The sequence below is a fragment of the Dermochelys coriacea genome, chromosome 4, assembly GCF_009764565.3.
Source record: "Dermochelys coriacea isolate rDerCor1 chromosome 4, rDerCor1.pri.v4, whole genome shotgun sequence".
NCBI classification, from domain to species: Eukaryota; Metazoa; Chordata; order Testudines; family Dermochelyidae; genus Dermochelys; species Dermochelys coriacea.
Genome location: NC_050071.1, coordinates 84,189,674 through 84,215,772, shown reverse-complemented (window position 1 = coordinate 84,215,772; position 26,099 = coordinate 84,189,674). Strand labels below are relative to the sequence as shown.

At 40.3% G+C, this 26,099-nt stretch overlaps 1 long non-coding RNA gene across 1 annotated transcript; it reads left to right on the top strand.

The window, feature by feature from the left end:
* Positions 1-810: 810 nt before the first annotated feature.
* LOC122459854 lies at positions 811-24,587 on the top strand. Its single transcript, XR_006280807.1, has 3 exons — positions 811-950; positions 5,038-5,042; positions 24,554-24,587. It is a non-coding gene; the product is annotated as an uncharacterized LOC122459854 (long non-coding RNA).
* Positions 24,588-26,099: the final 1,512 nt, after the last annotated feature.

The window sequence follows — 26,099 nt, the reverse complement described above, 5'->3', positions numbered from 1 at the left end:
TAAAGTCAACCTAAGTTACACAACTCCAGCTATGTGAATAACATAGCTGGAGTCGACATACCTTAGGTTGACTTATTGTGGTGTCTACACTGTGCTGGGTCGATGGGAGAAACTCTCGCATAAGGTAAGTCGACGATTCTCGTTCTGGTGGAGTACTGGAGTCGACGAAAGAGTGATCAGCAGTCGATTTAGCAGGTCTTTGCTAGACCTACTAAATTGACCCCTGGCTGATTGATCGCTACACGTCGATTCTCCGGTAAGTGGAGACAAGTGCTAAGAGATTGTGCTTCTCTGTGCAACCACACTGATCCATGACAGTTATGTTCCTCATATCAACCAAGAGAGAGAGTTATCTGTGACTACAGGAGCCAGACCAAGACTCTGGAACTAGTTGTCAGAAGAAATAAGAATGACTACCTATCTCTTCACTCAAGCTTAAGCTCAAAGGGGCTCTTACACATCAACATTCTCACATTGATATTTAATATTAATAAACTGTAATCTCTTGCTGACAAGGAAGGAAGAGAAATATGGTTATTGGTATCCTTGCTTGAGTGGAGCTCAATTACCATGGTGATGGGCATTCTGGATAGATATGCATGTGAAATTTTACACATATACATTTCACTGAGAGGTTGTGAACTGAGAAAAATATTAAAATACCTTCAATCTTCCCTCAACTGTTCTCTTCCATACTTGTATATGTAATTTTCCTTGCTCTCCATTCAGTCAGAATACTTTTTTTTAATTGTTGGTTGTATAGACATAAAAAGCATATACGGTGATATTTTATTTGTAGGGCCCTGTAGCAGGGTGGCTACCCTGCTCTTAAAATAGAAGGGGTTAAAAGCAGCCCTGGAGAGGGCTGTGGCTGGGGATGGCTTATTGGGGAAGCAACTGCAGCTGGGCCACACCGCAATCAGGCCCCAGCTGGCCTGTATAAAAAGGCTGTGAGCCAGAGGCCCAAGGAGTCTCTCTCCAAGCTGGGAGAGAGTAGGGCCTGGCTGCCTGCCTGCCAGATGGGGAAGCAGGTTGAGTGGGGGCCCTCCAGGCTGGCAACTCCCCAGGCTGTAGGGCTCGGTCCAAGGCCCATATTGGTACTGGAAGGTAGCAGGTCTGAACCCCCTTGCCTATGATGAGTGGCCTTTACACTGCAGTCTGCCCCAGGGAGCGGGGGCTTGGTGATTGGCAGTAGCCCAGATTGAGGCAAGGTGGGGATAATGGGTTGGGGGTTCCCCAGGAAGGGGAGAACCAGAGGCAGAGTGTGGGGGTACTGCCAGGGGGCAGAACAACAGAGAAAAGGGCAGCGGGGTCTATGAGGGACACAGGGGCTGGAGCTGTGCAGATCACTGGCCTGCAGAGGGTGCTCCAGGCTGGAAAAGAGCTAATTCCCAATGACCAGGTGCAGGTGAGTCCTGCACTCTCACAGGCTCCCATTTCATCCAAAGCACTGAGGCTTTTTTTTACCCCCCAAACTAAACTCTAATACAGATCCATTGCTTCAACCATACTGCCAAATTTTAGAAAGCAGATATTTGCTAGTGTTACAGCTGAGCACACACATTTAAATGAGACAGCCTACCCTTTAAAATGAAAATATTCCAAATAACAGCAGTTTAGTGGGATAAATGCTCAGAAGTATATCCAGATACAGCTGTTTGAGGGTGGCTAAGCCTATTTCTCAACACTCAAGATTTAAAATAGCTAGCTAATATTCCCTCTAAAGGACTCTGTCTGAATATAGTCCATACAAAGTTTTGGGGGTGGAGGAAGCTTAGTCATCCATGTATGAAACCAGAAAAACTAATTAAATCTGTAACAATCGGCATGAAATCATTAATCACAATTAAATGGGATTTTTTTCAGCATTTGAACAAAGAACCCCAAACAGAACAAAAGATGAAGTGAAATCGTGCATCTTGCTAATACAGAACATGCAGCATCCAGTTCTGGAAAGAAGGGGATTTAACTTTAAAAGTTGTTCCCCCTTTTTCCCCTGCTGTATACAAATTTAAGGGAGCCAAGTAGAAAAACTAAGCAAATAATATGCCAGAGTCCTATCTTTTAGGAAATTTTCAACACTTATTGGTCATCTTCATCACTGCAAGGAGACATCTTCTCTAACAAAGATTTAGCACTATTTATATTCCCCAAGTGTAGCATGCAGCTTCACTGGGATTAAATTAAATGACTTCTGAACCCTGATGCATAAAAGCCTTCTTTTAAAAGAAACAAAGTATTTGTTTGCCTCGATCACAGGTCTCAAAAGATAGAAAAAAATTCCTTATAGTTTCTTCATCTCTCTTAATATCCTTTTCTTATGTCAGACAACGTCACAATGATAGGGTTACTAGTGGTCCTTTCTCTCCCCCACACCCCATTGGGCTCCTATATGCTTCATCTCCATATGCAGGAGTTTCTCTGATATGTCATTTAAGAAGATTATGCAGGATTTAATCCTCCATGAACCCAAGGAGGTCAGATACTCCTGTCCAAACTCTCCATTGGCCTGAGTATGGTACATTTCATGTTCTTTTCATCTGGTTTAGAGCCTCTGGTTGGTTATCTAGTTGGATACTGGGGTTTGAGGCTGTTGCATACTGTCTGTTTGTGACCACATATTATTAATTACTTAATAAAAATCAAGTATCTATTAGGAAAGCAGTGCCTTAAATGTGAACTTTAAACGTGTACTGATGATTTTAAATTTCTAATCTAATTATTAAAGTCTTTGAGGTAGGTATTTTACTGATCATTCTCCATAAATACATCGGAGGGTGGGGTAGTAAATATGAGGGAGGGAAAAGAGCTGTTTAAGCTAAACTACATTGTTGACACAAGAACAAATGAGTATAACCTGTGCATGAATAAATTTAGGATGGAAGTTAGAAGAGAGCTTCTAACCATCAGAGGAATGAGGTTCTGGAACAGCCTCCCAGGAGGAGCAGTGGGGGCAAGAAACCTAACTAGTTTTAAGATGGAGCTAGATACATTTATGAATAGGATTGTATGACTACCTGCAAAAGCAGGGAACTAGATTCACTAATCCTGGAGATCTTTTCTAGTCCTATGTTCTTAAGTGCTAACCTGGGAATGCACCAGCTCTTTTGCAGCTTCAATCAGCCCTGGTCAACAGTTACATAACACCAACAATTCCACTCTGCTTTTCAGGAAAGGGTCTACTCTTAATTCCCTGAAACAAAATTGGGACACATCACAGCCCATGTTCTTCCCATTCCTATCCTAAGAGTTTGCTTAGTGCACTTTAGAGCATATGTCTGTGGTGTAAATCTTCCAATACCTAAATCCTGCAGCTACTTTTAACTCCAGAATCTAGTTATGCTTATACCCTCTGGCTCAAAGAGGCACAGCACAGACCACTCAGCCCAGTAGGTGGTGTGGTTAAAATGGCTTAAAGTCACCCTTGTGCTCACCTGATTCTGTGCTGGTCAGGGGGCTGGAATGGCCTCCTGGCATAATTTAGACAGCCCTTGGGGGACTGTTTAAATTACAGCAGCCTGTTCTTGGCTCCCTGTGGCTGGCAGAGATTCTCTGTGCCCAGATTCTCTGAGGCACTATGTGCTGCAAGTTCACATGATATGCTCCTTCCAACCCAGTGGGGACCTGGCATATCCCTTATGCCAAGGGCTGCATAGGGGTCCTTAGAGGACAGCCTGCCACTGCCTACCCTCATTTCTACACTGGAAGAATTTTCCTCTGAGTGGTGATGAGGTTTTTAGAGCCCCTTTACAGTGCTCCAGTCCTTTCACCCAGTGTAGAAGAACCAAGTGGGTGTAAGATTTCACCTGACCACCTGCATGCAGATCCCTCCTCAAAACTTCCCTTTGCCACTATGCCTACAAAAATCTTGACAATAGGAGGGTGGTGAGTCTGCTGCCTATCATACTGTCCAACTCTGTCTCACTGTTTTTACTTGGACTCTCCCATCTGTTTGTATTTATCTGTTGTCTCTTGCCTTATACTTCAATTTTAAGCTCCTTAGGGAAGGGACTGTTTTTGTTCTGTATTAGTACAGCACCTACCACAATGGGGTCCTGGTCCATAAATGGGGATCCTAGGTACTGCAGTGATCCAAATAAATAAAGAGGCAATCAGACTGATTCTGACAGACTTATTTCAAGACTTCTTTCTCAACACAACAGGTTCCTTTGACACTAAAATTGCACAAAAAATGCTCTCAATTTCAGTAATGCTTAAAGGACACTATGCACTTGTAATCAAATCAGGTTTTTTTTGAAACTCAGCTAAAAGTTATTGCAAGCATTACACCGTCCTCTGACTCGCCTGCCGATTTGGGTATGTTTTATAATCACATTATTTAAAATGCAGTTCTTTCCTAACTTGCTGAGTAAGCAACACACACAATGGAAAATGACTAAATGACCATACAAGAGAAACTGATCGTACAAAGTGTGAGAGGTGGCATCGTACTGTGGATAAGGCATTGGACCTCAGGAGACCTGGCTCTGCTAATGACCTACTGTGTAACCTTGGCCTGGTCATATTACATCCCTCTGGTTTTATTTACCCTCCCACACTTTGTCTTGGGTATTTAGATTTAAAACTCTTTAGGGGAGGGACTGCTTCATACTATGTGTTTGTACAGTGTCTACATACCAGTGCTTATGTACAGGCCCTCAACATTAGTTGCGGCTTCTAGGCAGTATTCTGTGATAAGTTGTGAACAATGCTAATAAGTGCTGCAGGGGGATTGGGAATCCCCTGAATCCCCACCAGGTCACAATTCAAGGTGTTTGCAATGTCCTCCCCCTGTTTGTAACTCAGGGGTTAATCAAGCAAAAACAGACAAAAGGTCCTTTTCTCCTTCTTTCCCTTGAGAGAGAGAAGGGATTCAGAGTAAAAGAAAAGAAAGGCAAAGACTGTCTCTTAGGCAGTCTTTTGGGGTCAGGCCTTTGGGGTTTGATTTATCAGCTGATATGGTGTCTTTAATTAGGGTCTGCCTCTAGCCCCTCCTCTCGAGTCACCGAACTTCATGCCTGTTTCATGCAGTCTCAGGGGTTGTGAGGGCTGCAACTGTCTCCCTCTTGGCTGATCTGTCTGTGCTCAGCTGTCTCTGAGATACAGTAGTCTTCTTCTTGTTCACCACCCCTTTCTGTGGCAGGCTTTCCTTTTTTAAGCCAGTCTCCACCCCCCTGCCCCTCAGCCCTCAGGCAGAGCAAGCCTCACAGATGCACTGGTTAGTGCTGGATGAGCCCAGAAGAGGTCACTAGCCTCCTCTCTACTAGAGCACAGATGTGCCCCTTCACATGCTGTCAAGTCCACAGTGAAAAATAGAGACACGTTTTTCTAATAATTTTACATTTCTTTAGTCTCATATTACTAGTAATTTAGTATTTATAACAATTTCAAACTTGAAATGAATGTATGTAGGTTAACAATAATGCTGTTATGTCAAATATATTAATAAAATATAACAAAAGTTTACACCTAAACTAATCCAAAAACCCTTCTCTGAAGTGCCAGTGAGTGATAAGAGATGCCCCTTACACCCAAAATCCCAGAGTTTGTAATTCTGTTACAATAATAATTTCAGTATACATAATTTTGAATCTAGGACCTGTAAGGTCTAGGTGTTACTCTATATATGAAAATGATCAGATACAATTTTCTATGATGTTTCAACTTGAAATTTCCCTATTTTGTTACAGCAAATAGAAATTCCCTGTAAAGGAGACTCATGTTTTGAACTCTCTCTTTAAGCAGGCCCAAGAAGACAAGGTATTTTTGATGGATCCTGCTGAGATTCTGATTCCTGACCCACATTTTTAGAATTATAATACTATGTTGACTAGAATACACTGTCTGTCTATCTGTCTATATGTATTATCTCAATATATATATATTAGCCAGCATACATTAGTCAACACATACACATATATATCAATTAGTATGCATTAAAACACCAATAACATTAAGCACAAATATTGTAACAGCAATATAGTCTAAACTAGCCTAAATGACAACCTCCATCTTTTCATGTTCTCTGTGTGTGTATATATATATATCTTCCTACTGTATTTTCCACTCCTTGCATCTGATGAAGTGGGTTTTAGCCCACGAAAGCTTATGCCCAAATAAATTTGTTAGTCTCTAAGGTGCCACAAGTACTCATTCTTTTAGCCTATACCATAATTCTATTAACTAATGCTACGTATCCCATAACTCTTTGTGTTTGCTGAAGTTAGAGTGACTAGATATCCCAATTTTATAGGGACAGTCCCAATATTTGGGGCTTTGTCTTATCTAGGTGCCTATTACTCCCCAATCCTGTCCCGATTTTTCACACTTGCTGTCTGGTCACCCTAGCTGATGTAAGCAAAAATAACTCTTAGGGCCAGATTCTCTCATAGGTCAAGGTCCACTTGGCACAGGAAATGGACATAATCCATTAGGGAGCTGCCTGTAGCTACTTTGGGCAGTTCCAGCCACGGCAGTGACCTGAATGTATACAGCCCAGGAGCTGTACTAACCTACATCAACTGGCAATAGGCCACAGGGGACCATCTGCCTGCTGAGAAATGGCAGAGTGCATCAGTGCTCCAGTTATGTGCCCTCCTATACCAGTGCACCCCTCTACCGGGGTCAGAATAGAAAACTGGTGTCATAGTTGATTCAAGAAAAGGAGTACTTGTGGCACCTTAGAGACTAACAAATTTATTAGAGCATAAGCTTTCGTGAGCTATAGCTCACTTCATCGGATGCATTTGGTGGAAAAATTTGGTGTTTTTTTTTTTTTCCACCAAATGCATCTGATGAAGTGAGCTGTAGCTCACGAAAGCTTATGCTCTAATAAATTTGTTAGTCTCTAAGGTGCCACAAGTATCCTTTTCTTTTTGTGAATACAGACTAACATGGCTGCTACTCTGAAACCTATAGTTGATTCAGAAACACTGATAGTAATTAGTTTAGGAACATCATCCAAACACCCCAAATCCATGGGTGCTTAGATCCAGAATGTTTGTTTAGGCCCAATCCTATTCAAAAGTTGGTGATAGAAATCTTGCAATATGAATGTGTTCTGGGTCTTGTCTTCATCCATCTGTTTTAGAGGAATGTGGTTGATGTGAAGAAAGGGTGCTGGGGATTTAAGAGGGCAATTATGAGATGTAGGTAGAAAACAAAATTCCACACACTTGAAGACAAACATTATTTCAAGAGATGATTTCTTCCTGAACTTATTCACTGCAACTAGGTCTTGACAGTTAGCATCTGTTTGAGGCATGTGATAGATCACCTAAATCACATGGTATTGTTTCTGTTTCCTGACTGGATGGCTGATTTTTTTTTAAATTAACAGGACAAAAATTGGAGATTTGAAGATGACTGTATGGATAATTCCAGTGATGTGATAACATATACTTCCATGAATATATGTGGGACTTTCACATTTCGCAAATGTTCCTTAGAATAAGAAAAAAATCACTCCTATGAATGATTCAGGGAAACAAAAACAGTTGTGAATAGCTTCAGAGCAAATTATGTCTTTTATCTGAATGAATGTGCAATCTTTATACCCTATCCACTAATACTATGACTTCTTGCATGCAAGACACATGGACACAATGCTTTTTCATTGTTCTTAAGATCCAAGGGTTTGGATCTGTGGTCACCTATGCAAATTGGTGAGGATTTTTATCAAGCCTTCCCCAGGAAAGGGGGTGTAGTGCTTGGGGGGATATTTTGGGGGGAGATGTTTCCAAGTGGGCACTTCCCCTGTTATTTTTGTTAGACACTTTGGTGGTGGCAGCATAAAGGTTCAAGGACAAAAGGTAAAACAGTTTGTAACTTGGAGAAGTTTTAACCTAAGCTGGTAAAAATAAGCGTAGGGTCAGGTCCTCACATATGTACCCTAGAGTTCAGAGTGGGGAAGGAACCTTGACAAGGACCAGGGTCTGTTTCTACTGAAGTTAAACAGCAAAACTGTAATTGACTTCAATGGAAGAAAAGACAAGGCATCAATCAACAGAATGGGTCCAGCACTTTTCTCATGTATTTGCATATTTGATCTAGGATTAAAATGCTAGAAAACAGTGCTCCAGGCTGTTGAAAATCATGCCCCCAGGGAATTATTTGCTGGTAATCTATAGCCAGATTGTAAAGGGATTATAGCCACAAGCAAATTTCACTGTTTTTTATCTGAGAGTTATCTAGAAGATTTTCACCAAAATTTCTCAAAGCCATTTCTTGAACACTAGCCTGACTTTGAGGTTGATACTAGGCTGATACTATGGTCAGAGTCTAAAGAATGGAAAATACTATTAAATAAGTGAATTTGCTTAAAAATTCAGCTGGTAGGACTACATACTCTAACATCTAATGACTAGTTAAAAAATCCAGCATTTGCAGATGACCACATTTTCACGGAGTTTGTACCACTAAACTGGGAACAGGGTTGAATCCATAACAGCAGGTACAATTAAAATCTAGCCAACTGTTCTTAAAGGACATGGAATATGGCATATAAATATGCTAATTATAGGGTCCCTAGGTTAGAACCTGGAGTAGTGGATGGGCCAGGGTTCCCTCACCATCTAAGTGATGTAAACCCTGAGAAGTGGGGGACAGGCCTAATCATAACCCAAAGGGCACAGGGCTCATTTGGAAGCCTGATCTAAGGCCTGAAGACCCTGATGAGCAAGATAGACTGCTGAGTTATTGGAATCAGTGCTACATCAGAAGGGGGTTCATTTTTGACTATGTGATCTCCCAAAATCCAAACCACAGAAGACTGGCAGAGGCAGGCACATGGCCTACAGGGGGGCACCAGGAGCAGGGAAAGGACTGCAATACTGCACTGTGAGGTGAGTGACCCCTCTCGTGTGACATGTTAAAATAAATGTGTGTTGTACCCACAAAGGGAACTAGCTGGGCTTTATGTCTCACTTGTGCTGAGAACAATAAGCCGCATATGCTTTTGTGCCCTTAATTATCTCCCCAACTCTGATGTGACTATGAAAGAATTCAGCTCATATGGTCTCCCCTCTGATGATACCTGCTTGGATCGTACAATGTTTAACAAAAGAAAGCAAACACAAAGGGTTGAGAGAGGAAAGTAAGTGCCAATTCAAATACATTATGGAATGGGGTCCTTTGCTAGATATTTAACTTGTCCTTTCTAGCCATACATTCAGGAGATAAGATGTGTTGTGTGTCATAGCAGTAACACAGATTAGATTATTCTAGGCTGAGGGATGCTTTCTCTGGGTATGCTTGTTGAACCTTGTCTCCAGTATTGAATAGGTTGTCTTTCCTGTAAATTATCAAGGCCATAAGACTTGTGTGTGCAAGAACAGTGGGACTGCAGCATTATTAGCTGGAAAACAGAGTCTCTCATTATATACTGTGTACTCAGATATTCTTATTAACTGCTGGAAATAGCCTATCTTGCTTGTCACCATGAAAGGTTTTCCTCCCCCCCCCCCCCGCTGCTGGTGATGGCTTATCTTAAGTGATCACTCTCCTTACAGTAAAAAGAAAAGGAGTACTTGTGGCACCTTAGAGACTAACAAATTTATTAGAGCATAAGCTTTCGTGAGCTACTGATCCGATGCATCCGATGAAGTGAGCTGTAGCTCACGAAAGCTTATGCTCTAATAAATTTGTTAGTCTCTAAGGTGCCACAAGTACTCCTTTTCTTTTTGCGAATACAGACTAACACGGCTGCTACTCTGAAACCTCTCCTTACAGTGTGTATGATAAACCCATTGTTTCATGTTCTCTGTGTGTGTATATCAATCTCCCCTCTGTTTTTTCCACCAAATGCATCCGATGAAGTGAGCTGTAGCTCACGAAAGCTTATGCTCTAATAAGTTTGTTAGTCTCTAAGGTGCCACAAGTACTCCTTTTCTTTCAGTTGAGCTTGTTATCTTTCCTGTGTATGACTTACAAGCATACACTATTGTTCTAGCTATACTGGCAACTTGGAATCTATGAATCTCTCAGGTGATTTTAAGGCCAGAAGGGACCTCTGTGATCATCTGTTTTTACCTCCTGTATAACACAGGCCTTAGAACTTCCCCAAAATAATTCATAGAGCAGATTTCTTAGAAAAACTAGCCCATCTTGATTTTAAAATTGTCAGTGATGGAGAATGCATCACAATTCTTGGTAAATTTTTCCAGGGGCTCATTACTCACTGTTAAAAATTTATACCTTAATTCCAGACTGAATTTGTCTAGTTTCAACTTCCATCCATTGGATTGTGTTATGCCTTCCTCTACAAGATTGAAAAGTGCATTATCAAATATTTATTCCCCATTCAACTCACCCCTTAACCTTCTCTTTAGTAAGATAACTAGATAGACTCAAGGAACTCAATTACTATAAGGCATGCCTTCTAAACCATTAATCATTATTGTGGCTCTTCTCACCCCTCTTCAATTTATCAACATCCTTCTTGAATTGTGGGCATCAAACTGGACCCAGCATTACAGCAGCATTCATGCCACTGCCAAATACAGAGGTGAAATAATCTCTCTACTCCTGTTTGAGATTCCCCTTTTTATGCATCGCAGGATCTTGTTAGCTCTTCTGGCCACAGCATCAGACTGGGAGCTCATGTTCATCTTATTATTCACAATGACTCCCAAATCTTTATAAGAGTTGCTGCTTCCCAGGATACAGTCCCCCATTCTGTAAGTATGGCTAACATTTTTTGTCCCTAGAAGTATTAATTTATATTTAGCCATAATAAAATGACTATTGTTTGCTTGCACCCAATTTACCAAGCAATCCAGATTGCTCTAAATCAGTGCCTCTCAAACTTAATTGTTCATCCCCCCCCTCATTGTGTCTGTTGTTTGTTTATGTCCCCCAAGTATATATACCACCACCCTGCTCCGAAGGCAGAACAGAGAGCAGCAGCTGCTGGCCAGGCACCCAGCTCTGAAGGCGCACTGTGCCAGCAGCACCACAGAAGTAAGGGAGGCAATGTGAAAAGTGATATTTCTCAATATCACTGTTCACAACAGACTTAGAATCCCATTGCCACTCTTATTTCTGTATGCTGCTGGTGCCACCCCGGGGCTGACAGTTGGAGCCCTGCCATTTCCAGGTGAGGGACTGGAGGTGGGGGTGGAGAGGAGAGCCTGAGCCCACTTGAGGGTGCTCCAGCTGTCAGCCCTGGGGCAGTGGTGCTCCATCTGTCCCCCTTTTCCCTGCCTCCTGGATGTGCTTGGCTCCTCTGCATGAGCACCAGCCACCCGGGTCTGACAGCCAGAGTTCTTAATAAAAAAAAAGCACACAGCTCATGCCTCCCTTGACACGTTCCCGTGCCTCCCTTGGGAGGCTCACCCCACAGTTTGAGAACTGCCACTCTAAGTCGGTGACCTGTGCTCTTCATTATTTACCACTAACCCCATTTTTGTCATCTGCAAACGATATCAGTGATTTGTTTTCTTCCAGGTCGTTGATAAAAAATATTAACTAGCCTAGGGCCAAGAACTCATCCCTGCAGGACCTCACTGGAAACACACCCACTTATATGGCAATTCCCCCTTTAGAATTACATTTTGAGGCCTATCAGTTAGCAAGTTTTTAATTTATTAAAATGGGTACCATGTTAATTTTGTATTCTAGGGTTTTGGTTTTTTAAATCAAAATGCCATGGCTTCATAACAATTTGCAGCATTTCTTGTCTGTAATCGTCCATGTTTTTGTTTTGCACACTTCAGCTCCAAGGGCAAATTAAGCCAATCTTTTCCACTCTTTGTTTTAATATAGAAAATTAATTAGTGGAATCATTCCACTGCACAACTGGAGTAAGAGGGCTGGTTGTATTGTGGCAAACAAAATGTATACAACATTGCATAACAAAATGACAGTATAGACACTGCATTCACAGAGTCATTTGGTTTTATTGCTCCTTCTGTTCCATTGCCTTCTGTGTCATTCACCACCACTGACTCACACACTTTTCAGAGACCTGCAATGTAGACCATGGCCCTATTGCAAATGGCTATGCTGGTCTTCGGCGTCTTTTAACTCTGGTGATATATTAGAGAAGACTTCCTGTTCCAGTCCCCAGTTCAGCACAGTAATTAAGCATAGGCTTAAATGCCATTGTGCAGAGTGTCCCTGATTGAATTCAAAGGTCAGATGCAAAGCCCACTGAAATCAATGTGTGTGAATGGGGGGGTTTGGAGTGGGGAAGATACCCACTGATGTTGGTGTGCTTAGCACCAGGCCCTATTTCTCTGAAAACCTCTCCTTAAATCCTGCTTATTTAGTGTACCTTTCTTTTGCTGGTAGTCTGCTCTCACCATCTTGCTTAATCTATTTATTGTTTTATCATATGTCCAATTTAGATTCCAAATTCTTTGAAGCAGGGACTTTGCTATACCTTTTCTAAAGCACCTGGCATACCTCTATTGCTGGATGAGTGATACCTTTATAACAGTCTCCCAGATTTCTACAATCTTTTTAAACACCAACGTTTTACAAAGCAAATAGTTTGTATTTGCACCCATTATCATTGCTCTGCATTGCCACCACCAACCTCATTGAGGTAAAAAGTCACAATCGGACAAATTCAGCTATGTCAGGTCTATGACACATACAGAGCTGTCAGTGGAATCCTCAACTGTCCATTTAATTTTCTGCCTGTTTTGTCTCATTAATGCAGCACAAAGCAGGCAAAATAGGGGTTGAGAATCTGGTCAGCAAAGTCAGGACAGCTAGATTCTATTCCTGACTCTGTACTGACTTGGTTTGTGATTTTGAGTGAGTGACCCGTGTGCTTCAGTTTTTCCATCTCAACCTCATATTCCTCATCTGTGAAATGCTTTGGTATCATTGGTTATTTATGTATCTACTTATAGAGCTTTATTTTGTAAAATAATATTTGTACAGTACTGAGCACATTTGATTCAGAAGTCAGAGAGGCTACAAGCATGAGATCTCATTTTATGTTCATATATGCCCCAGTAACCTGATTCTAAAAATACTCTGAGAACAGAAACACGCTATTTTATCTATGACCAATCCAATCAAAAATTATTTGAATTTCAAATATTGAATATTCATATTAAAGTGCTCACAAGCAAGCTCCAGACCAAGGATTACTCACAGAAATAATTAAATAGTTTTGAAAAAACAATCAATGCGAGAGAGAAAAAAATCAGTCTGTTCGTGGACAAGTTTCTAGCGGAAAAACAGGAAAAATTAGTTGATTAAGTTACTCACTTTTAATTATTCATCAATCTCAAGGTATCATCTGTCCTAGTCATTGTTACTTTGTGGTACATACAATGGTAGAACCAAGAAGCCACAATCAAGATCCGGACCACATTGTGCTATGTGCTGTACAACACAGAATAACTCTTCAAATAATTTTGTTTCCCTCTTCTGGTTACATTCTCACTGATATGTTTTTATAGGACTAGAAATTCCCTTTTGAGGATGTACCTCTGTGTCAGTGCTGAAGTGGGGAGGAAGAGATTGGTTGTCTGGGAGAACATTGCTCCAAAGATCCCACAAGTGAGCTGCTACTGTGCACAGAAGAAGTTCTGCGAAGTTTTGGGGAGGGTGCGAGATTTGCTGGAGGTGGAGCAAGAGCACATCACAGTAGCCAAATTCCTGCATGGAAGTCATGGTGAAAATCAGAGAGGCTGGAAAATTCTGAGAGGATTTTCTAGTGGAATTTCTGAAGTTCCCTTCTGCTCTATCCTTCTGCATGGCCAAATTCTGCTGCCTCTGGCCCAAGTTTCCTGGCAGTACATTATTCCTAGTTGAAAAATCCTATTTTATTTCTGAGAAAAAATATTCTTTTTCAAAAAACAAACAAAAATACCCATTTGATTGCTTTCACATTGAAATTTGTGTTTTTCTTTTTTATTGTAAACCAAAATACCTTTCAGTTTTCAGATTCCCCCCCATCTTCCCTTTTCTCACTTGTTTACTTTTTGCCTTTCTTCCTTTCTGGGAAGTGAAGAGAAAAGGTTTTTTGTTATTTTAAGCTAGTGGAGAAGAGTGGAGGATTTTTTTTAATCTTTCACACTTTTTCCAACAGAAAAGTGAGAGAAAAATAGGAAACACCTCCCTTTCCCTGACTTGTTTAGCTTTTCACATTGTACTGGAAAAGAGGGATCTAGAAGAGTACATACACTGCTGGCACACTCCTTTATGGCTGGGTATGGCATAAGCCTTTCCCCCTCTGACAGCCCCTGATGACAGGTGCTGTAGCACTACAGTGGTCTGCTTCTTCTCATGATTCTGCTCTTCAGCCTGGTCATTATGAGTTCTCCCATTCCATTATAGTCCCGCCAACAATATTTCAATATTCTTACATCAGGTCTTCAGCTCCCAATTGTGGGCCCCAGGATCCTTACACCCTTTTGTCTTAGGGCTTTCAAAAGTCTTTATCCCCTTATATCAGAGCTTCACACCACCTTCCCCAATAGCTTGTAGGGAACGCAGGCTCACCCTCTCCTCTAGATTCCAGCCCAGGGACACTCAAGTGAGCAGGCAAAGTCTGTCTATTCACACATACTGCCTGCTACATCCCTGGGCTTCTTCCTACCTCAGCCTGTCCTCAGGCCCTTTCTTCCTGGGGTCATTGTATACCCTGTGTTCTTCTCAGGCTACAAGCCATCTCTATCTTCCAGACCTCTACAGCCTCTCTAGATCCAACCTTCTTTCAGGGCCAGGTCTTGAAGAGCTTTTTCCTGCAGTCTAACAAATCCCAAATGAAAATAACCCTTTTTTGCCCTCCATAGGCTCTAACTGCTTCTCTCTTAACATCTGCTGCTCCATCCCTGAATTGAACACCTCCCAGGGCTCTCTCCCTAAGAAGTCTGGATCCTGCCCTTTTGCCAGGGCTCACCACTAGTCCATACTCTACCGTGGGGGCTTTTCTGTCTCTGTCCTGGCTTCTTGACAGGTTTTCTACTCAAGAGAGGTCCCAAGGCCAACTCTCCCCCTGGGAAACTGCTTCAATCCTGCCATTCTCTCTCTCCACTCTCTACTGCTAAGAGAGAGACTGCAGAATTCTTTCCTCCTCTTCCTTCAGCCCCCTCTTGTTCTGGGTTTCCTCTCTGCATAGTAATCACTCAGTTCCTCATTGACATGGGACTCATTTTAAGCTGGGCTTGGACCACCCTCCACATACAACCAGGTGCCCCAATTAATCTCTCCTGCTCCCGTTAACTCTTTCAGAGCCAGGGTGAGATATATACTCCATCACAGGGAGAAAAATTTAACAAAAACTTTTAAAGAACTTTTCCAGTGGAAAAAGGACCCCTGGGAAGTTAAAAATTGAGAGAAGGAAGGCATTTTCCTACAATTTGAAATTGAGAATTATTAAAAATATGTAAAAAGAACAGGAGTACTTGTGGCACCTTAGAGACTAACAAATTTATTTGAGCATAAGCTTTTGTGAGCTCTCACTTCCTTGAAAGTTTATGCTCAAATAAATTTGTTTGTCTCTAAAAGTCCTCCTGTTCTTTTTGCAGATACAGACTAACACAGCTGCTACTCTGAAATCTAAAAATATGCAACTTTTCCTAAACATTTACTTTCAACTTGTTTGTTTTGAGAAATGAAAAAAAATATTCTTTGCGAGACCTCATTTTTCAGTGAAACCTGAAAAAAATTCGACTAGGTCTACAGCACAGTTCCAGTGGCTGGGTCCCCCTGTGGTTGCTCGGTAGCAACTGCTGACAGGAATTGGGGAAATTACAGCTGTATGAACTCTAGGTTTGATTACTGCAATGCACAGTACCTAGGATACAAACCCTGGTCTTCAAAAACAAACAAAAACCAGCCCCCATTGAAACAGCAGATCTCTTTAATCAATATAAGCCTCTGGGAGCACATCACTGTTCCCTGGCTAATATCAGCTGAAATTTCGGAAAGAAATCTTGAATATATAATACTCTAAAGCACTGTTTCTCAACCTTTTTGATACCAGGGATCAGCTTGCTGCCTTTCTAAACTGTGTCAGGAAGAACTCAGGGACTGGCGCCAGTCCACAGACTGGTCATTGAGAAATACCACTCTAAGGCAGTGGTTCTCAACCAAGTGTACATGTACCACTGGGGGTATGCAGAGGTCTTCCAGGGGGTACATCAACTCATCTAGATATTTGCCTAGTTTTACAACAGGTTACATAAAATGCACTAGCGAAGTCAGTACAAACTAAAATTTCATAGAGACAAAATGAGAACATAAGCAATGTTTCAGGAAGAGTGTTCTGTGACACTTTTGTATTTTGATGTCTGATTTTGTACGCAAGTAGTTTTTAAGTGAGGTGAAACTTGGGGTATGCAAGACAAATCAGACTCCTGAAAGGGATGCAGTAGTCTGGAAAGGTTGTGAACCACTGCTCTAAGGTATTGACTCAAGATACCTTAGAGACTGCCTCATCCTGCATGATCATAACCTCTAATGGTCCCTTAAAATATATGCTAACTATTTATGCTAAACTATCTGTTTGATCTTATATGTAGTTGTGACACTCTTAGTACCTCTCCCAGATTGGAAGAAGAGCTCTGTGTAGCTTGAAAGCTTGTCTCACTCAACAACAGAAGTTGGTCCAATAAAAGATATTACCTCCCCCACCTTGTTTCTCTAACGTCCTGGGGCTGACACAGTTACAACACTTCACGGTACCTCCAATGTCAACTCTTTCCACTATGGCAATGGAACTTCAACAGTGAGACTTACAGGCACAAGAGAGAGAGATTCAGAGATTTTTTCCGTAACTGACTTATGAGTGTGGAACTCAGTGTCAGAAAAGAGCAGAATGGCAATGATTTTTAGCTTCTTCAGAACACACCTTAAAAATACTCCTTTCACATAGAATCATTGAAGATTAAGGTTGGAAGAGACCTCAGGAAGTCATCTAATTCAACCCCCTGCTCAAAGCAGGACCAACACCAACTAAAATCATCCCAGCCAGGGCTTTGTCAAGCTGGGCCTTAAAAACTTCTAAGGATGGAGATTCCACCCCTCCCTAGGTAACCCATTCCAGTGCTTCACCACCCTCCTAGTGAACTAGTTTTTCTTAATATCCAACCTAGACTTCGCCCACTGCAGCTTCAGACCATTGCTCCTTGTTCTGTCATGTGCCACCACTGAGAACAGCCAAGCGCCATCCTCTTTGGAGCCCCCCTTCAAGTAGTTGAAGACTGCTATCAAATCCCCCCTCGCCCTTCTTTTCTGAAGACTAAATAAGCCCAGTTCCCTCAGCATCTCCTCATAAGTCATGTGCCCCAGGCCCCTAATCATTTTTGTTGCCCTCCACTGGATTCTCTCCAATTTGTCCACATCCTTTCTATAGTGGGGGGGGGGGGGGGAAACTGGATGCAATATTCCAGATGTGGCCTCACAAGTGCCGAATAGAGGGGAATAATCACTTCCCACAATCTGCTGGCAATGCTCCTACTAATGCAGACCAATATACCATCCTAAGTGCAGGACTCTGCACTTGCCCTTGTTGAACCTCCTCAAATTTCTTTTGGCCCAATCCTCCAATTTGTCTAGCTCACTCTGGACCCTATCTCTACCTCCAGCATATCTACCTTTCCCCCCAGTTTAGTGTCATCTGCAAACTTGCTGAGGGTTCAATCCATCCCATCATCCAGCTCCATTAATTAAGATGTTGAACAAAACTGGCTCTAGGACCGATCCCTGGGGCCCTCCGCTTGATACCAGCTGCCAGCTAGACATCAAACCATTGATCACTACCCATTGAGCCTGATGAACTAGCCAGCTTTCTGTCCACCTTATAGTCCATTCATCCAATCCATACTTCTTTAACTTGCTGGCAAGAATACTGTGGGAGACTGTATCAAAAGCTTTAATAAAGTCAAGGTATACCATGTCCACTGCTTTCCCCATATCCAAAGAATCAGTTATCTAATCATAGAAGGCAATCAGTTGGTCAGGCATGACTTGCCCTTGGTGAATCCATGTTGACTGTTCCTGATCACCTTCCTCTCTTCCAAGTGCTTCAGAATGGATTCCTTGAGGATCTGTTCCATAATTTTTCACATAGCCTTCCCTCAGTAACCCCACAGAACCACACACTTAAAGTAAATCCTTACAGAGTGGGGTAGGAGAAGAGAGAGAAGAGAGAAATCTTGTATTCATATTAATAAATGTGTGTACCCAAGAGCCTAGATAGTGAGCATGTACAGAGGCCAGAGACAACCTCAGTTCTTTAGTTTCTGTTTCACAACAAGAAGGAAAGTTTAGTGCAGGCTATGGAGCTCAGCTTGCTGGTGAGAGCAGGGCGTAGTGAGACTAGGCTGGAATGGGAGGGAAAACACTCTACATTCACTGTTGAGGTATAACGGGGTTTCCTCCAGCCTGCATGTCCCTAGAATTTCCTGGAGGAAGGTACTTCTGCCTATGGTGCAGTGCCCCTGGAAGTTGCTACCGTGATACAGTCTTTTCCCCACGCACACCTACTTACCCTAATACAGCAATGCCTTAAAACTACACATTTTGCTTTTCAGTAACAGCATAATACCGCTATTTGGTTTGTCTGGCTTGATTTATTCTTTTTGAGCTCATGCTGCTTATCGTTACTTAGTATTAGTCAGGCTGCTCAATGAAGAGCTTGAAGATCAATTTCTTTATTACTTATTCCTGTATTTTAATTGGCATTGGAGTTAGTCTAGCTGATCTTCATTTTCCTCACTTTCCCTTCTTTTCTATTCTAAACATGGTTATGATATTCCCCTTCTCCTGTATTTAGTGAGGTGTTAAAGATGACTACTTCTGACTGCATTTTCACCAAGCAGTTCTTCAAAAACCTACAACGAATATCCAATGATGCTGCTGAGTGGCAGCTCTTTAGTTTGTGGAAAGGATGGAGAAGAAACCTACAAATACCTACATTGTCTTGCTCAAATTCTCATTAGCTATTAATTTCCTGCAAATCTCTCAACGAATCTTATTTAAACTCCTTCCTAGTTTTTCTTTTACCCTTGATGCAATTACAAAACATTTCAATTGACTCTCTCTACTGGCTATATTTTATTTTACAGTTTGCATTTAATTTATTAAAATGTTGTGTTTTGTCTCATATTCGTGACAGCAATTCCTGCCTTGTTTTATAATAGTCTTGTTGCTTCCCATTGGCCTCTTCTTTTTAATGGACACCACCTGTTCCTCACACGTTCTTGTCAACTGCTGGAAATGGCCCACCTTGATTATTACTACAAAAGGCTTTTTTTTTTCCCCCCTCTCCAGCTGGTAATAGCTCATTTTACCTGATCACTCTGGTTACAATGTGTTTGGTAACACCCATTTTTTCATGTTCTCTGAGTATATAAAAATCTCTCCACTGTATTTTCTACTGCATGCATCTGATGAAGTGAGCAGTAGCTCACGGAAGCTTATGCTCAAATAAATTTGTTTAGTCTCTAAGGTGCCACAAGTACTCCTTTTCTTTTTTGCAGATACAGACTAACACGGCTGCTACTCTGAAACCTTCTTTTTACTTATATCTTTCTTTTGTAGTAGACTTGTTATCCATTTTGCCTCAGTGATAGTGTCCCTTAGGACACAAAAAGAATTGAATTTCCTATTGCTTATTTATACTTCCACTCATGTGATCTTGCCTACTGTTCTTTTAATTTCACAAAATGTGCAGTTTCTCAGCTGGCTATTCTTATACCAATGCCCTTTTTTGTTTGTTTGTTTTGAAGACTCATGAGTAGAAGTTATGCACATATTTATGTAAGTAGTCCACTAGATATCAATCATATAGTTTTACTCAGCATCCAGCGTTGATACTGATGGGATTTAATGTGAAATTACACATGAGGCAATAACTGTGCCCAGCCTGCTAAGTATACAGTACAATAGGGTGGGTGAAGTTTAAACTATGCAGCAAATACACATATTAATTACAATATTGTGTAAGAGACAAAGGAAGATTTTGTGTAGAACCAGGGAGGGGTTTCCATGGGCCATATGTGGAGAATGGGCAGGAGGGAAGAAGACACAAAATTAAGATTGTTGTGTGAATGTTAAAAATTATTTTCCTTTCCAAACCATCATCTTTCAGGGTTCAATCCAGCTTTCACAGGACTTGGATCAGGCCCTAAATTTGCATGGATAGGTTTTTTGGTGGGTAAGGGGGTTGATTAAACATTCTAATACTTGCTGCCGCTGAACTGACAGCAACTAGCAGGTCTTTACCGAATGAGCATAATTTGGAGGCTTATGTAAAGCTGTTTATTAGTAATTCCAGAATTGTGTTTGTTCAGATGAGCATATGTTTTAATTTTGGATGATCTTTCATCTACTTTAACCCTTTGTTTACACATCATTTATGTATGTTATTGAGTACTGTTGTTGAAAACTCTTTTGAACCCACTATAGAAGCTGCGAGACTGATTACTTGTAATCTGTTATATTAGTACCTGTTAATAAATATGAACCTTTTTAGTCATCTTTTATTGTACATTAAACTCATTCACATATTAACTATTCTTTCAGAATCTTTATGAAATTTGCAAAAAGTGTGTTTGAATTCTAAGGCTGGGTTATTGGTTCTTAACATATGAGTGACCTGTATTCAGGAACTTCATGTGATCAAGTGTTAGGCTGTACTTCATTATGGCTGGTGCCTCCACATCGGTGGCAATATAGATGTCTAAGAAAAAAACCTTTCAAATTGACAAAAAGTGTCTACAGCCATATGCTATTGACAAGACTGGGTGTTTGATAAGGGGTACCTATGATTTAATAATGCTCTGTGGATGTTTTCTGTAATGGATAGAAAAAGGATCCATTGACAGATGATTTTTAATGCATTAAGAACTGCTAGTAGTCACAGCTGTCAGTAGTAATGACCAGAGTAGAATTCCCTTTAGTTTATCAATCATGTAACCTAAAGATACCATAAAAGAAATTTCATGAGTAATTAGGTCATTTGAAAATGTCAAAAACAAAACACACAGTGTAATTAACCATGGGAAAGCAATGTTCTCTCCAGAAAGGAGTTTCTTTGGGCTTGCCTTCGCTACCAGGATAAGTCGACCTACGTTACGCAAACCTAGCTACATGAATTCCGTTGCTGAAGTTGACTTACTTAACTGCACTGTGTGGACGGGAGACACTCTCTGGTCAGCTTAGGCTTACTCTTCTCAGAGAGGTGGAGTACTGGCATTGGTTGGATAGTGCTCTACCATTGATTTAACGGGTTTTCACTAGACCCGCTAAATCAACACCCGCTGCATCAGTTGTAGCAGCATTGATCTCCCTGGGAGTGAAGACAAGCCCTTTGTCTCACACTCTATAAAAGACAGAGGACTTGAAAGGTAGGTTGGGGAATGAAAACTGCAATTATCCCACCAGAGCCAGAGGAGACAGACACAGAGACCAGCTCTTTACCTTAGACCAATGATGGTAATGTGTCTATTCTTTCTGTATTAGGTATAGTGCTGTATTAATTGGATCAACTTTGATTAAATAATTCCATTTGAGCCTATTATTTGACAATCTCAAACCTTTATTAAATTTAAACACAAAACAGTTGTTTTAAAGATGTTTTCTTGTCTTTTATGCCATGTGTGACTGGTAATTGCTCTGACAGGCTGGTTTTTTAGTAAGTGACAATTTGGATGTAATTTGTAGTAATAGGGAGATTATATGGATATCTAAGATGAAGCATATCATTCTTGATGGCATGTGAATGATAAAAGTTTACAGATGGATTATAATGGAGCCATTATCATACATTACAAAAGGAATATGATGAATTATATGTTTGTCAACTAGGGAATACTAGGCCGCCATCTGTTTTGGATAATTGCCATTTTGTCTAGGGTTATCATTGTTTTTCTCTTCTCAGTATAAAATTTGTACATCTGATCTAACTTCTCTTCACAGTAGAGAGATTACAAAAATCTAAAAAGAGTACAGTAAATAAGGTGGGATATTTATTTTAATAAAATATATTCATCCTCCCAATAAAAGAGGATGTATTACCATTTCTTTTTTTCAAATTAGATGTATGATAATATTTTGTATTAATGTAGATATATTTTGCTTTACAAATATATTAAAGTAATCATTTCATGATAAGGTATTAGAAATATAGCAGAGACTAATTTACCTCAAAATCATGGGATGGAATCCTTTGATATATATCTCCTATTGGTACTGCCTCTAAGTTAACTTTCCAACAACAACTTTCACCCCATAGCTGAAGAACATCACTGATGTACAGTAGAATAACTTTCACAGGTATCAAAATACATTGATATAGAATATAGAAATGTTACATTTACACGATAATTAAAATTGGATATTACCTAATGGCAATAGTTCAAATATTCAATATGAGGAGTATAGAAAAGTAGGGATACTAGACACCCCCATCTCATATGCCTTCTTAAATTAAATTATACACAGACTATAGTATTCATGATACCACACGTTTTAAGAATAATTCCAGATTTAAACTTGGGTCCAAAGCAAAAGATTTAGGAGCAAATACTTGGCCTTGCTGTAGTACTCTTCCATCCTCTTAAGCTACTGTGACAACAAAAAGTGCCCATAAAGCTATCATCAGTGGCTTCGTGAGGATACTTCCAAGTGCAGGTAGAATTAGCATAGAGCTGGATAGCAGCTCAACATTACTCCTCTGCTGTCCCCCTGTGTGGAGAATTCCCAGACCATGTATAGCCAATACAGCCTTCTAGTGTGCCAGTGCAGAGGGGTGTTCAGCACGTTATTGTGTTTTTTTTACTGGGAGTAGCAAGGACTCCACACTTGGTTGAATTTTACCTAGAATTAATAAAAATAGGAGGGAAAGAGTTCTTTCAAGAAAATAATTCTTATAGTTCCTTTTCCCTCTACTTATTACATTATAATGCGTACCATAGAATTTATTAACTTACCAACTAATAAAACACAAAATATAAGTTAAATATATTCAGGGCTTCCTCAGATTAGCTAAAGGATCTTCTTTCTTATCAAAAAGATCCTAAAAGCTGCCGGCTATATATAAAATCTATCGCATATCTTGGGCTATCATTGGATTTTAAAGGTTAAAGTAAAAGCCACATGATGATGCTGTAGACCAGTAGAGAGAGCTTAGAAAACCATGAACTCATTTGTTTGTTTAAAGATAGATTGTGACTGAGTGCCTGGATGGGCCACACCGAGGATGCCACACTGAAGGGAGACCGCAAGAAATGTGGCAGACAATCCCCAAAATTGGTGGTTTATTCTATAGTTAGATTCACCAAGCCAGTAACAAAAGAGCTTCTGTAGTACCACACTGGTTAACAAGAACCCCTTTAGGCATTCCAGCCTATTTAGACAACCAAGTCTAATATAGTGAGAAGTTACAGAAAACCTGATTCACCATAATTAAGGTTCACCAATCCCAAAGGACCTGACATTTATCCCCAGGTTAATATGAATCTCAGATCTTACCCAAATATCATGCTGTCAGCTAATCCTTAATAACTAAATTTAAGATTAATAAAAAGGAAAAAGAAAGAAGAAAGTTATAAATGGTTAAGAGATCAATATACATACAAACATGTGTAAACGTGTGACCTTAGGTCAATTTCATAACAGACATGGTGAGGCTGCTGATCTGTAAAAGTCTTTCTGGAAAAGTCCAAGTGTATAATCTGTTAGAGTTTTTCCATGAGAATTACAAAATTATCCAGGTATCTACATGGGGACCACAGTCCTATGGTTTAGATTTTTCCTGTTAAGGAAAAAATAGACCAGAGATGAAAGGATCAGGCCTGAGGTTTCACTTGTATAGCTGAAACAGGCTGTTAAGTGTTTTGAATACAGCACATGACTGACAATTCATCACTTTGAATTTAACATCCTACTTACTATGCATACACTGATAATCCGGGTACACTATAAAACAACAGCTGGTCATTATAACAGAGATAGTTAAATGGAAGACAATGTAGATAAATTTCAGAGTGGTAGCCATGTTAGTCTGTATCAGCAGAAAGAACGAGGAGTATTTGTGGCACTTTAGAGACTAACAAATTTATCTGAGCACAAGCTTTCGTGGTCTAAAGCCCAATTCATCAGATGCATGCAGTGGAAAATACAGTAGGAAAATATATGATAGATATAGAAATATAGATGTATACAAAGAACATGAAAAAATGGGGGTTGCCATACCAACTCTTAACAAGACCAATCGATTAAATTGGGCTGTTATCAGCAGGAGAAAAAAAAACTTTTGTAGCGATAATCAGGATGGTCCATTTCAAACAAAAAAGAATGAGTACTTGTTGCACGTTAGAGACTAACAAATTTATTTGAGCATAAATTTGTTAGTCTCTAAGGTGCCACAAGTACTCCTTGTTCTTTTTGCTGATACATACTAACACAGCTACCACTCTGAAACCTGTCACCATTTCAAACAGTTGACAAGATGTAGATAAAGTTATTAGTTTCCTGCAGGTTTCAGAGTAGCAGCCGTGTTAGTCTGTATTCGCAAAAAGAAAAGGAGTACTTGTGGCACCTTAGAGACTAACAAATTTATTAGAGCATAAGCTTTTGTGAGCATCCGATGAAGTGAGCTGTAGCTCACGAAAGCTTATGCTCTAATAAATTTGTTAGTCTCTAAGGTGCCACAAGTACTCCTTTTCTAATTTCCTGCAGTATCTCTTGAGCTTAAAGTTAACCAAACTATTAGCATACATAATGTAAAGCAATTAAGACCTGAATGGGAATTAGTATCTACAAGCTAATCTGGTTACATTGTTTATGTGTTAGAAGTTTTAGGTAAACAGAAACAAATACACTTAACCTCTACCCTTGATTTCTATTACTACAAATGAATGGGTTAATGATTGCTAGTCTAATACATCTCTTTGAAATTCACATACAAGTAAATTGTCTTGATTACGATTTCAGAGTGGTAGCCATGTTAGTCTGTATCAGCAAAAAGAATGAGGAGTACTTGTGGCACCTCTCATTCTTTTTATTGATTACAATTGTAATGCCTCTTAAGTTGTTATGGGTCATACACAAGTTGGCAGTGTCATATAGATAAAGAACATTTGATTTAAGGCTGGAGAATTTAAAATGAATGAATGAGGAGCACTGTGAAAAATCCTAGGTTGTTCATTGAATCAGCTAAAGCTTATCTTGGAAGGCACAGTTATTTTCTATAGTGTAGGAAAAAATAGAAAGAAAGAGTTTATGCCCTGTTGGTTAATTTACACCAGGAAGTGTTTTATCTAGAAGCCATGACTAAGGGAACCTTTGAGAAAAATAGATTTTGACTTCTTATAAGAAACAAAAATATTTCAACCAAAATATTTTCTAAAAGACAAATTACAGTGAAGAATAATTGCAGCCTCACTATTGCAAAGGTTTAAGCATGTACATCACTAGCCCCACTGAAGTCAATGAGACTATTCATGTGCCTAAATCAAAGCACGTGCAGAAGTTTTTGAAGGATTTGCATCTTTATTTTATATTAATGCACCCATCTGTTTGTGACATTTTGGGCAACAATATAACAAGCTATATATAAATTACCAGTTACACATATTTAAAAATTTAGTCAGGCAGATAAAAATTCCATGTCAAAAACATCTTAGTTCAAAGACTTTTTTAAGTGATCACCTTGTTTCTCCTAAGGTTAACAGCAAAAGGAATTCCAGGCTCATGGGGAGATTCTGTGCTGTGCTTCTCTGAAGTGCAGTACAAAACTCACAGCCAAAGGAGGCTTTAAGTCACCTTTGCAACGTCGCAAGCGTTGGCTGTTCCAAGAACTGGAGAGACCTCAGATGGTATAGCAGCCTCCTTGCCCTGCAGCACTGCCCAGAATCTCTTCTGTACTGCATGCTGTGCCCCATCCCTGAAACACTCTTCTCACCCAAGCCCCACCTCCAGCATAAACCTCTGATCACAGCCCTGCCTTCTTCTCATCCCCTATACCAAGGCTTGCAAGAGGGCCTAGCGAGGCACTCTTACAGCTGGCTCCACAATACCTACAATTGGATACAGTATGGCTCCAATCTTATTTAACCTGAGAGAGCAAGATGGTTCTTGATGGGTGTTCAGAAGAATGCATCTGAAATGTGTTTTTTTTTATTAGA